The following is a 12689-nucleotide window of genomic DNA, read 5'->3' as shown; positions in this document are numbered from 1 at the left end:
TTAATTTCTAAAAGGTTGAAAGAATTAAGAATAGACTAACACTGAAACATGTAACATGTGAAGATAACATAAAATTCTAATTTCCGTTTCCTAAATTAAGTTCTACTAGAACACAGCCACACATTTATATATTATATAGGCAGCTTTTGTGCTGTAACAGCAGAGCTGAGTAGTCAGACACGAGACCCCCAAAGCTAACACTACTTAGAGGTCCTAGGCCTTTGTAGAAAAACGTTGCCAACCGCTGACTTATTTTAATGTTGTACTATGTCTTTAATTCTCCCCTTAACGATGCTTGCTTGACACTTAGATTGAAGATCAGATTTCTTGGTAAAGAAGATTGAGACAAAATGAGGATTGAATGGCTGTGCCATTCTCTCTGTGCCCCAAGCAAATGTGCCACTTCCAATTTGTCTTCTTGCCTGACAGATCACTAAGAAGCATTTTTCCCTTTTGATAAGATTTCCACAAGGTTTAATGCATCATGACCTTTACTCTTCCTAAACCTATTCCTATAGATCTGTGATGACGTCCCTCCTCTGCTCCTGTTCCTGAATATTTCAGAAATCTACCTGCCCACACACATTGGCTTCTTCAGATCTTTCTTTCCCATCTGACCAAATAATCACATATTCAGTTTCAAGAACCAGAACTGGCGATCTTCTTTTGGTGACAGTGTTTTCAAATCTCTTTTCAAATGATTTTACTATTTCTACCGTTTTTAATCTGATTTTGTAAAGGCAAGTATGGGGATGGAACTTACTTGACCTGAGCGCTATACTCTATAATTCTTCATATGTCATCGACATTGCTGAAAGTTGAACGTGTGGGGCGCCTGGGTGGCTCAGTCGGTTAAGCATCTGACTTTGGCTCAGGTCATGATTTCATGGTTTGTGGATTCAAGCCCTGCATCGGGCTCTGTGCTGACAGCTCAGAGCCTGGAGCCTGCTTCAGATTCTGTGTCTCCCTCTCTGCCCCTCCCTTGCTCACTGTCTGCCCTTTTCTCAAAAATAAATAAACATCAAAAAAATGTTTAAATAAACAAAAGTTGAACATCCTATTCACTTAACCCCCAGCCCCAATGTGATCTTAGACCTCTGACTGAGTAGGAGATTAAGAGACCAGTTGGAGTCTGGAAATTCTGGGTTAATCTCACAGTCTGAGAAGCAGAAATCCCTCATTCAAAACTGGAATTTGGCGCTTTTCTTCTGTGAAGGGGCCGATAGTATTTACTGAAAGTTACAAAGTTTTTGAATTACACGTCTGGTTCACTACATTTCTATGCCCTCGAGATATTAAAAAAAAAAAAAATACAGGGAAAATGCCTGCTCAGGATTTGCTATGTAGTCAGTGGAAATTTTAAAAGTCAAAATGTATTTTTTAGGAATATAATCTTTATCTCTTAGTGTAAGAACATGAGAAAATGCATTCTGATAAGAGACTGCTTCCAAATTGCATATATATTTTCTGGTGAAGAAAAAAAGAAGGTATTTGAAGAGAAATCGATCCAGATTTTCAAGTCGTTCCCAAGAAAAGGAGACACCTAGCTGCCCATCTGAGGGGTGTACCATCTGTCTTATACAACATTCTGGAAAGAGTGAATGATAAAGCTTCCTTTTTTCCTTTTTAAAAATGTATCTCTTATAAACAGATGTGTGATACGTTCACTAAAAGGTATACAGAGCAAAAAGCTCATCTATTCATTGAGCATATGAAATTATGGATATTTGACAATTTTTAATCATCACGAACTATAATTTCATGTTTAAACCTAATGTTTTGGAATGACCCAAGTATGAGATACAATCAAACCTAAAATCATTAATGAATGCAGCTCAAAGTGAAAAATCCTAATGCCAGCAAAATGTAAATAGATATTTTTAACCAAGGAATAACTTTAGAATCCCTGCTTACTACCAGTTTTGAAAAAATCCCATTTCCATTTGTTAGTATTAAACAGATCCCTATCGGTTCAATTATTCCATATAATAGTTAAAAAAAAAAAAAGAAAGATTTAAGTTTATTTGGGGGGCCCCTGTTTTAGTTTCTTGGAAACAGATCCTAAAAATGTGATAACAGGCCTTCATGTAAGGATGTATCCTAATGACAAGCACCATCCATCCACCAAGATCAGCATAGAAATCGCCTGTGAAACAGCAGGCAGCTTCTGAATTAGAAATGAAAGTGGTTGTCATCTGAATACCCAGAATCTCCAAAAATTACTGGGAGAGAGCGTGGAGTAAAGCAGAGAAGGGTCAGAAAACCATTCCCCTTCTGTGAAATAATATATTGCCTGGGATATACTAGGAGGAGATCCTGGGAAAACCCCACTAACATGAAGTCATGTGACGTGCTCACTGAGCTTTACAACTTAAATATATTCACTGGATGGAAGATGGAGAGGAGGGGAGAAAGAGAGAAAGGTAGGAAGAGAGAACGAGAAGGAAAGAAGGAGAGCGTTAGATGAATTATAACATCAAAAGGAACTGAAATCAAGGAGGGGAGTAAAATAATGTAACATGGCTACGTTAAAAATGACAAAAGACGACTGAGAGAAATCAAAGAACTAGGTAAATGGGTATATAGACTGCTATTTATGGGTAGAATCACTCAACAGTATTACAACAACCCCAATCATAATTCTATTGGTTTTGGGGTTTTGTAGAGTTTGGGGCTTTGTTGTGGGTTTTTGCTTTTTGTTTTTTCGTAGACATTGAACTGAGTCTAAAACTTAGGTGGAAATGCAAAAACCTTAGGATATCCAAAGAAATCTTAAAAAGTAACAAAGTGAGAGAACTTCTGTTACTTGACTTCAAGGCTTACTATAAAGCTGGAGTACTCAAGACCGTGCCATACTGTCAAACTTGATTACGATTCACTTGGTCAATGACCCATCTGTCCACCCATCCATCATCTATTATAATGGATGCACTGAATGGGGCATCGGATACACAAAGAAGAATTATACATGATCCAATTGTCAAAGAGTTCTCAGTTTAGTGGGTGCTTTAAATATGGACAAAATAATCAAAATACAAATATATATACGTATAAATTTCTAAGCATGCTATTGTTGGAATATAGAGGAAGTAATACAAATGCCTTGAAGCGTGTCCAGGAAATGGACGAGGCATGGAAGATATGGATGATGGGGAGAAGGTACCTCTGAAAGAGGAATTCGCGTGGCAAAATGACATCGCCTGCGTTCATGGAGCAATGAGGAGCCTAAAAAACCACACAGTAGACAGAAGAAAGACAAGGTGAGTAGTAAGATGGGGCCAAGATACAAAGGGCTGTATAAGGGCCTCAAAGACGTGTCATCCAATGTTTAGTCTAATTTTTGTTTGTTTGGTATCACAAGCAGATGACATATTACAGTTGGTTTTGTACAAAGATAACTTTGTAAGATGAATCAGCACATTTGCATGGAATGGTTAGAAGCAGGAAACCAATTACTCCAGTTAGCCTGTAAAAACATCCCCTAGATAGATTTTCCCCACTTGAACACTGGCAAGACCGTGGATAACCACTTAGCACTTGGGAAGAAGTTTATGTCCCTGACATGTGTTAATAGGCATTGCCATCAGTAAGTGGAATATGGAATGATTGATTATATTTATAAATTATTCTGTCACCGTGCAGCCATCAGAAGACAGCTCGGAAGCACATTCCCATTTGGAGGCTCATAACGAACTATTACTGTGTCAGCATGCTGTGGTAGCCACTTCTTCCCCATGATCCAGCAAAATTCATGTGAGCAGCATTCGTGCTTACTCTACCAATGATGCTTAGAGACAAATACCAGGGAAGAAATACAATATCAAAATAAGTTAAAACTAATTCAAGTAGCATTTTCCATTTGCCTTCTAGACCCAGATTCCTTTTTTTTTTTTTTTTGCATATGAAAACTTACATAATAAGCAATGAAAACATCAAAAATGACTTAGATCTATCAGTCCCCATATGGACCCTAGAGCAAGGAATTCTATCTCGGGGCCACCTCAGTCCTGCTAGACTATAACCATCATAGGCTGTGATATGGAAACAGAATGCATGCTATCTAAAGCAGCCAGTCTTGAAGTATCTGCTCTATTGGAAAGGACAATCAGCTTTTGTGTTACCTTGTAATTTATATCTTTACGTTCTGTCCCAGCTAGGCTGTGGGGAGCTCATGAGATGGGAAGAACGTTTTCAGGAAGTAAAAAGAGCATGCATTTTGAAGACAGTATTGAGAGACTTCCTTTACCACTGTAAAGGGTATCTGTTGTTGTGTCTGTTAATTCTCATCATCCCCCTTCTGGCTGTTTCACCCAGTTTTTATGTTATAAGCCACCCCCCTTTACTTTCTGCCCCGTAAGATGGTTCATTGCCCCCCTTTACTTTTCCAACTCCAGTTGTAGTCATACAACTCAGATATGATCATTGTTCCTGTTACCATGGTTGTGTAACAAATCTCCCCCAAATTTAGTGGCTTAAGGCACTAACAAGCATCCCTTTTTGCCCACAAATATGCAATTTGGGCAGGGTCCAGTGAGGACAGTTTGTCTCTGCTCCACTCAATGTCAGCTGCAAGGAAGGAACTGGAATTGTCTGAAGTCTTACTCCTGTAAGCCTGGTACTTGATGCTTGCTATCAACTGGGACCTTAACTTTGTTGCTCAGAATTCCTGCATGTAGGCCCTGCATGTGGCTTGGGCTCCCTCATCACATAGTAGTCTTGCAAAGATGAGTATCTTTAAGAGACAGAAATCAGGGTGAAAGCATGCTCCTTTTTCCGATCTAGCCTTGGATGTCCTGTGCTAGCCTTGGGTGTCACCTCCACCATTGTCTTCACTGAGGCAATCACAAAGACTCACCCCATTTCTAGAAAAGGGAGAGACTACATTTCAACGGGTAGTAGCAAGGTTCTTGAAAAGAGCCTACCCAAACAGATGATTGTTTTCGACATTTCTGGAAGATACCATTTGCCACAGCAGCAAGTTGAATTTCTCTGGCCTTGGTTCAGAAATTCCACTCCAGCAAAACTCAGTCCTGTGACTTTCTGTGGGACTATTATAAAATATATGGCCTTCCTCTATGCTACACATGCAGAGAAGCTGGAAAGGATGGACTTTCTGATGAAATGTGCATGCTGAATCAAGCTAACCCAGAAGAACCAAGAAATATAGAAAGATGGAGATCCGAAAGCATGACCCCTGGGTCTATTCCTAAGCTTCTCAGTTTCGCATGGTAACATATTCCTTTTATTTTCTCAATCCAAAGGTTTTCCCCCCCCCATTTGCTTCTAAAACTTCTTGATTAATAAAGCCATTGCTAGGGGAGTAACTTTAAACAAGATATTTAGCTTCAGTTTTTATTACTTTCCTGCAGATGGAGGGCACAAATCTCTATCACACAGAGTGTTTTTGAGGATATAATGGGAAAATAAACATAACTTATGTAAATTAGTCATAGAAAATGGCTATTCACTTGTGGACACAGCCCCAAGAAGCACCTTTTCTCTGTTCAATTCAGGTCACTTTGTCAGAAATACAGGGAAATCCAAAAGGATATTATGATTCAGATGGGAACTCCTCCCCATATCCATAAAACCTCAATTAATCTGCATACTACAAATGGAACCTAGGTGTAAGAGGCACGGTGATCAGGAAACTAGGCGTGTTTCTTTTCCTTGCTAGACCATCAGCTCCATGAGTGGATATCAACTTTCCTTGTTCATGCCCATATCACCAGCCCCTGGGTATACTTTTTTCATATCACTACTTACACACCACTAGAATGAGCTAATGATGGGCTAAACACTCAGCGAACTCATGAAAAAAACATTTTAGGGGCACCTGGGCGGTTCAGGTGGTTGAACATCTGACTCTCGATTTCGGCTCAGGTCATAATCTCAGGGTTGTAGGATCGAGCCCTGCGTTGGGCTCGGTGATGGGCACGGAGCCTACTTGGGATTCTCTTTCTCTCTCTCTGCCCTTCCCCCCATTTGTGCTCTGTCTCTAAAATTAAAAAAAATATATAATAATAATAAGCTTAAAAAAAGATTTTAGAAGACTAACAAACACAAAAATCAAGATGTGTTTGGTCAGCAATTTACTCAAAATATAACTTCTAGGGGCGCCTGGGTGGCGCAGTCGGTTAAGCGTCCGACTTCAGCCAGGTCACGATCTCACGGTCTGTGAGTTCGAGCCCCGCGTCGGGCTCTGGGCTGATGGCTCAGAGCCTGGAGCCTGTTTCCGATTCTGTGTCTCCCTCTCTCTCTGCCCCTCGCCCGTTCATGCTCTGTCTCTCTCTGTCCCAAAAATAAATAAATGTTGAAAAAAAATATATAACTTCTAATGGAGCTACTGAACTCAGCATAGTTTTATTACTGTGTCTTCTGTCCTTTCTACCTGTGGTCCTGTTCAGTGAATGTTTCTCTTCTTCATTGATTGGATATCTGCCATGAGCCAGGCTCTGCAAAGGACTCTGCCAGCGTAATCCTTTAAAGGAAACCAGGTTGACTGACGTTTCACAAACTCATGGATCGGCTGAACAGACTAGTTCTGTGATTGGGGGATATGTTATGAACTCCGCTGGTGCCCAGGCCCCCCACCCTGGACCTTGGAACAAGAACCACAGTGTTCCGGATGTTACAAACTGGCTTCCATCTTGAAGTCACGTTGGTTTGACCTGCACCGTGATAAGTAATAGATACCTTTACTGTACGTCCATTATAATAGGTAGCTGTTACTATTAGAAAACCCCACACAAAAATCCAAATTTTCAGCTTCTCTTGAAAAATTAAAAGATAGGACAGATTGGTTCCCACACTCCCAAAAAGCAATAATCAGCTAGATTCTGGGGGTGGCTTCCCCTAGTTAGAGGTACAGCCCAGTTTGCCACCAGCTGACTTCACACACTAAGTTAGCAGCCTAGCCCTGGAGGTATCTCAGTCCACAGCCACTCCATACAGGAGAAGGGATGTATAACAGTTATGTACATGGTTTCTGGGCTCCAGCGACCCACACTTGCTTCCCAACTGTGCATCGCACTGTATTGTCTCCCCTCTCTAAGCCTCAGCCAACCTGTCTCTAAAGTGGCAGTAACAGAAACCCCTTCGAGGATGCTGGGAAGATTAAATGAGCTAAACCATAAAAATGTGCTCATTAGGGGCTGCATTAGTCGGCGAGGGCTGTCGTAACAAAATATCACAGACAGGCGACTTAAACAACAGAAATCTATTTTCTCACAGTTCAGGAAGCTGGAAGTCCAGGGTCAGGGTGCTAATATTGTTTCAGATGAGGCCTCTCTCCTTGGCTCGGATGCTATCTGTTCACATGGCCTTTGCTCTGAGGGCATGCACTCCTGGTGTCTCTTCCTCTTCTCGTAAGGACACCAGTCCTACTGGATGTGGGCCCCACCTTATGACCTCATTAACATTGGAGTTCAGGGCTTCCACCCATGAATTTTGGGGGCTGTCTGGTGGGGGGGGGAGGGAAACAATTCAGTCCTTAACAGGCACTTTACACAAATGAGCTTAAAACAAGATGGAAAACATTTTACAGAGAAAGAAACAAAGACATAGGCAACGAGGTTGTTTGCCTAATGTTGTATCGCTAGCAAGTGGGGGAATGGGGTTAAAACTAGGTCAGTTGGGTTCCATATTCCTCCACCCTTCCTTTCCATGGGGCTATCCAACCTGCTCTCTTTTTTGTTTCCATTAACTCCATTTCCTCTTTCTATATTTACAAGAATGTGCATGAACATGTCTACGCTCCTATTTGGAAAATAATTTCTTTTCAGTGTCCTTTAAAAGGGAGAGGAGGGGGACACCTGGGCGGCTCAGTCAGCTTGGCATCTGACTCTTGATTTCGGCTTAGGTCATGATCACAAGTTCGTGGGATGGAGATCCACGTCAGGCTCCATGCTGAGCATGAAACCTGCTTAAGATTCTCTCCCCCTCTCTCTCCCTCTCTGTCCCTCCCCCATTTGTGTGAATTCTCTTTCCAACTAAATAAATTAATTAAAGTAAATTTAAAAAATAAAAAAAGGAAAACAGGATAAGAAAACTAGCAGCTCAGGCCAACCAAGAGAGACACCGGCACTGTCCCTTTTACAGCACACTTTCCAGGCCCCACTGGCTTCACTGAAGATGTAAGTGACCAGTCTGCTGTGGGAACGAGACATTCACTTGGAAAGACAAGGAAAATGCGTAAATATTATAGCTACTCAGAGTCATGAGTAAAAGCAAGTGCTTATTCGCTTCAAATATCCACCCTCCATAATCCCATATCAATTTGGGATTTCTATTGTTAACAAATTACCACAAACTCAGAGGCCTAAAACAACTCACATTATCATTCCGCAGTTTTGCAAGTCAGAGAAGTCTGGGCAGCCTCAACTGGCTTCCCTGCTCAGGGTTCCACAAGGGTGAAGTCAAGGTTCGGCCAGCTGGGGATCTTATCTTGCGGTTCTGGGGGACAATCCACCTCCAGAATTATTCAGAATTGCTGGCAGGACTCAGTCCCATGCGTTTGTATGACTGAGGCCCCTGTTTCCTGGCGGACTGGTGGCTGGCTTCTAGAAGCTTCTGTCCACATTCCTGGACTCATAGCCTCCTCCATCTGCCAAGCCAGCAAGAGTGTATCCAGTCCTTGTCTTGCTTCCAATCTCTGTTTCTGCTTCTACTTTAAAGACCCATCTGATTATACAGGGCTCCCTCTGATAATCCAAGGAATCTTCCTGTTGTTAAGGTCAACTGATTAGCAATCTTAACTCTATCTGCAAAGTCCCTTTTACCATGTTACATGACATGTTCACAGGTGTGAAACTAGAGAGATCCTGGGGGCCAAAATTCTGCCTACCACACCCACCCAACACACAAACATACAGGAATATGGGTCTTTACCAGTCATGCGAATTCCCAACTCACAGAGTTGATGATAAACTTTGAAATGCATATAAAACTGGAGGGGAATGTATCACCTCTTTTCCAGAATTACTTTTGTTTTTTTAATGCGTAAGAGATCTGATTCCTGGTATGAAGGGGATGCAGGGGGTTGTGTGAGGGTGGGAAAGGCTAAAAGGACATTGAGCAGTAATCACTCACTCCAAGAGGGAGGCAGATGGGCTCTGCAGCGGTTAGAATCATCCACCTGAACCAAGGAGAATCTTGTACATACACAGTTCTAGAAATTTCCATAGAGTTTGTGGACCACAGGCCCTTCTGTCCAAATATATCCGCAAGAACAGGGCTGGTTTCTTCTCCTAACCCTAATTGCTATAGCCCGGCTATTATAGTAAGCTAAACAGTGACCCCCTAGAAGTGTCCAGGTCCCAATCCCCAGAACCTGTGAATTTTTTACCTTATGTGACAAAAGGGACTTTGCAGGTGTGATTAAGTTAATGATCCTGAGAAGGGGAGACTATCCTAGATTATCCAGTTGGGTCCAACGGAGGGTCAGAGACCATGCTGAGCAACAGAAGCAGAGATAGAAAGATTTGAAGATTCTGGGCTGCTGGCTTTGCAGATGGAGGAAGTGGCTTTGAGCCAAGGAAAGCAGGTGGCCTCTAGAAACTAGAAAAGGCAAGGAAACAGATTCTCCCCTAGGGCCTCCAGAAGGAACAAAGCCCTGTTGACACCTTGATTTTCGAACGTCTGACTTCCCAGACTTAAGATAACAAACCTGTGTTGTTTTAAGTCACCTCATTAGCGGTGATTTGCTATAGTATCATGAGGAAATGAATCCTTCTGGCCGCAGGTTTGAGCTGTGCAAGCTCCTTAGTCTCTCACCCCCCATGTCTTCATCTGTTACAACAGGGAGATCATCTCCCCTCTCAGGACAATGGTGAAAATGAAGCATTTCAAGGTAGACATCGGATAAAAGTCTATTCCCTTGCCTGACAGATAGCACTCAGTCAAAAAAAGGTCACCTGCCTCTCCAGGCCACATTTCTTTTTTCTTTGCAACTGCATTTGTAGGGAAGATACAAGGAGCAAGAGGGGAGATAACAGACTCCAGAATTTTGTCTCATTGATGGAAACCACTTTGATGGAGTCTAGCCCTTTCTTTTTTAGTGGACACCCCTAAATCTGTTATCGAGATGAATAAGTGAAGATAGGTTGCTGCAAATAAAATAATGGGAAATTAACATCTTATTCCACATACGAGCACACGAATGCCACATAAAAACCGTCACTTGAGGGGCACCCGGGTGGCTCAATTGGCTGAGCATCCAACTTTGGTTCAGGTCATGATCTCATGGTTCGTGAGTTTGAGCCCCGCATCAGGCTCTGTGGCTGACAGCTCAGAGACCGGAACCTGCTTCGGATTCTGTCTCTCTCTGTCTCTCTCTCTCTCTGCCCCTCCCCTGCTTGTGCTCTGTCTCTCTCTCTCTCTCAAAAATAAATAAACGTTTAAAAAAACCTGTCACTTGAGCATTAAATATCTGTGCAAAGCACAGAATGTAACTGGGAAGGTGGACACCAGGCAGCTTACTTGGGAACACAATGGCCACTGTGGAAGTGGCCAGAAAAAGAAACAATTCTGCCAGCAGTTATGCTATCGTAGCCTTTGCTGAAATCTCTTCCTGGGCCCTCTGGTCCTAAAAAGTCTTTGCTGAATCTTGAAGACTCATTTAGATTTCATCGCTTTTTGTCCCTGCCTCCGATTTATGGTCCCCTCGTAGCAGAAGCTGGAGTGACAAACTCAGCTCTTGCTGCCGCACCTTCTCGTCCGGTGACAGCTGACAAACAGCCGCGGAAACTTTCTTACGGCGAAGTTTATTCTCTCCTGATGGCTCCATTGTGCCTTAATGCACACCAAGCTGAAATTACAAATAGAAATGAAGCCCAGGTTCGGTGAAATGACATTTTTTTCTTTGGCTCTTCTTTCTGATAACTGTTTTTGTTATCCTATTAGCCAGATGCAGACAGACTCTGAAGTCATCTACACAATGCTTATATTCTCGTATCTCCTTTGGAGGAAAACAGTTTTCGCTCCCTTTCTTTGTGTGAGGGGAAAAAGATTGTATTAGCAGTTTCAGACACCTCTGCGGCAAAAATGCAGAGAGGCCACAATTAAACTTGAGTCAAGGATAATAATCTGGAAGTTTCAAATAAAAAGCACCCATGCCATCACGGATAAGGAAGTGGGGTTGCAAATAATCTTCAGCAAGTTGCATTCTCTGTAACTTGGGCTGGACCAAAGCTATGACTCAATCTTCCTCATCCAGTAACGTTTCTTTTTTGCTTTGATTTTGGCTGTCTGGTTCACAGTTGTACTGATAACAAAAGCCTTGCAATTTAAAAGCAATGAAATTCTCAGTTGATAGGGCCTGGGAAGCTATAACTGGCGAATCTGATTGTGTTACAAACAAGTTCACTCTCAAAAAAGGCAGCAGGAAACCCAGACGCTGCAGCTGTCCCCCGACCAACCCCATCCCCACTGAACTCCACATCTACAAAGATAATTAAACTGTAATTAAATGCTCTGTCCCCTTTTAAGCAATGGGTCATGCAATTTAAGTACTCTTCTGCTGGGATTGGACTGTCACGTGTCCTGGGGGGAAACCAACCAACAAACAAACAAATGACTTTGGATTGATTTTGTTTCACTGCGCAAACAAGTAAATGAAATAATCCATTTGAGAAGCACACGGCGAGGCGAGAATAGCAGGCTTGTTCCACCCCAAACCTGGTCTAGATGAAATTTGCATTGCATGTGGTTAAGATCATTTGCGAAAACAAAGGATGGGGCATAGCAGAGGGAATCGCCGGGGAGGTGCTTGGCCCTGAGAACAGAATCTCAGAGTCTCAAGACATTGACGGGAAAGGAAAGAATACTTCAAAAGTAGAGACTTGGGGCTATAACAACTTTCCCGTCTGCCAATGCATGTTCACACACCTTTTCCCTTTGGTCCAGTGAGAGTGGGAAGATGCTGTGATTCCCCTGGAATCACACTGCCCAGTCATGGAAATCTAGCCTCCCATCCTTGACCTCTACAATTCTGGCTCACATGTTCATGTCTCAATGTCTGTAAGCCTGCTTCTTCCAGCTCCAACATTTGGGTGTTTGTGGAAAGACAGTGAACAGACTTGTGTCATTAATTATGAAAACGGATAGAAAAACTAAGGAGAGATTATTTCAAGCATATCTGTCAGGTTTTTTTTTTAATATTTCAACTTTTTATTTAAATTCTAGTTACTATGTATGGTAAACTTGGTTTCAGGTGTAGGATTTAGTGATTCATCACTTAATGTATAACACCCAGTGCTCATCCCAACAAGTGCCCTCCTTAATGCCCATCCCCCATTTAGCCAACCCCTCCACCAACCTCCCCTCCAGCAACCTTCAGTTTGTTGTCTATAGTTAAGAGTCCCTCATGATTGGCTTCCCTTTCTCTCTTTTGCCCCTTCCCCTATGTTCATCTGTTTTGTTTCTGAAATTCCACATATGACCAACTGATGAATGGAGAAAGAAGATGTAGGTTCCATTCTGAAGACTCGGTATCCTCAGCCAATCCTTGTAACAACCTTACAAACTGGTTCTGCCTCTGATATTTTCCTCCTCAAGCCTCCTCCAACTATCCTTTCTAAAATACTTCCATTCTACCTGTCTTTCCTCCCCTTGTCACTGTCACTGTGTCACAAGAGTACTTGTCATTTCTTTATCGTCTCTGCCAGTGACAGCTAAGTTCCTTAGTCATG

This window comes from Herpailurus yagouaroundi, unplaced genomic scaffold (genome assembly GCF_014898765.1).
Source record: "Herpailurus yagouaroundi ecotype Mexico unplaced genomic scaffold, PumYag 246, whole genome shotgun sequence".
In the NCBI taxonomy this organism is placed as follows: Eukaryota; Metazoa; Chordata; class Mammalia; order Carnivora; family Felidae; genus Herpailurus; species Herpailurus yagouaroundi.
The sequence above is the reverse complement of the archived record's forward strand: the minus strand, read 5'-3'. Positions refer to the sequence as shown.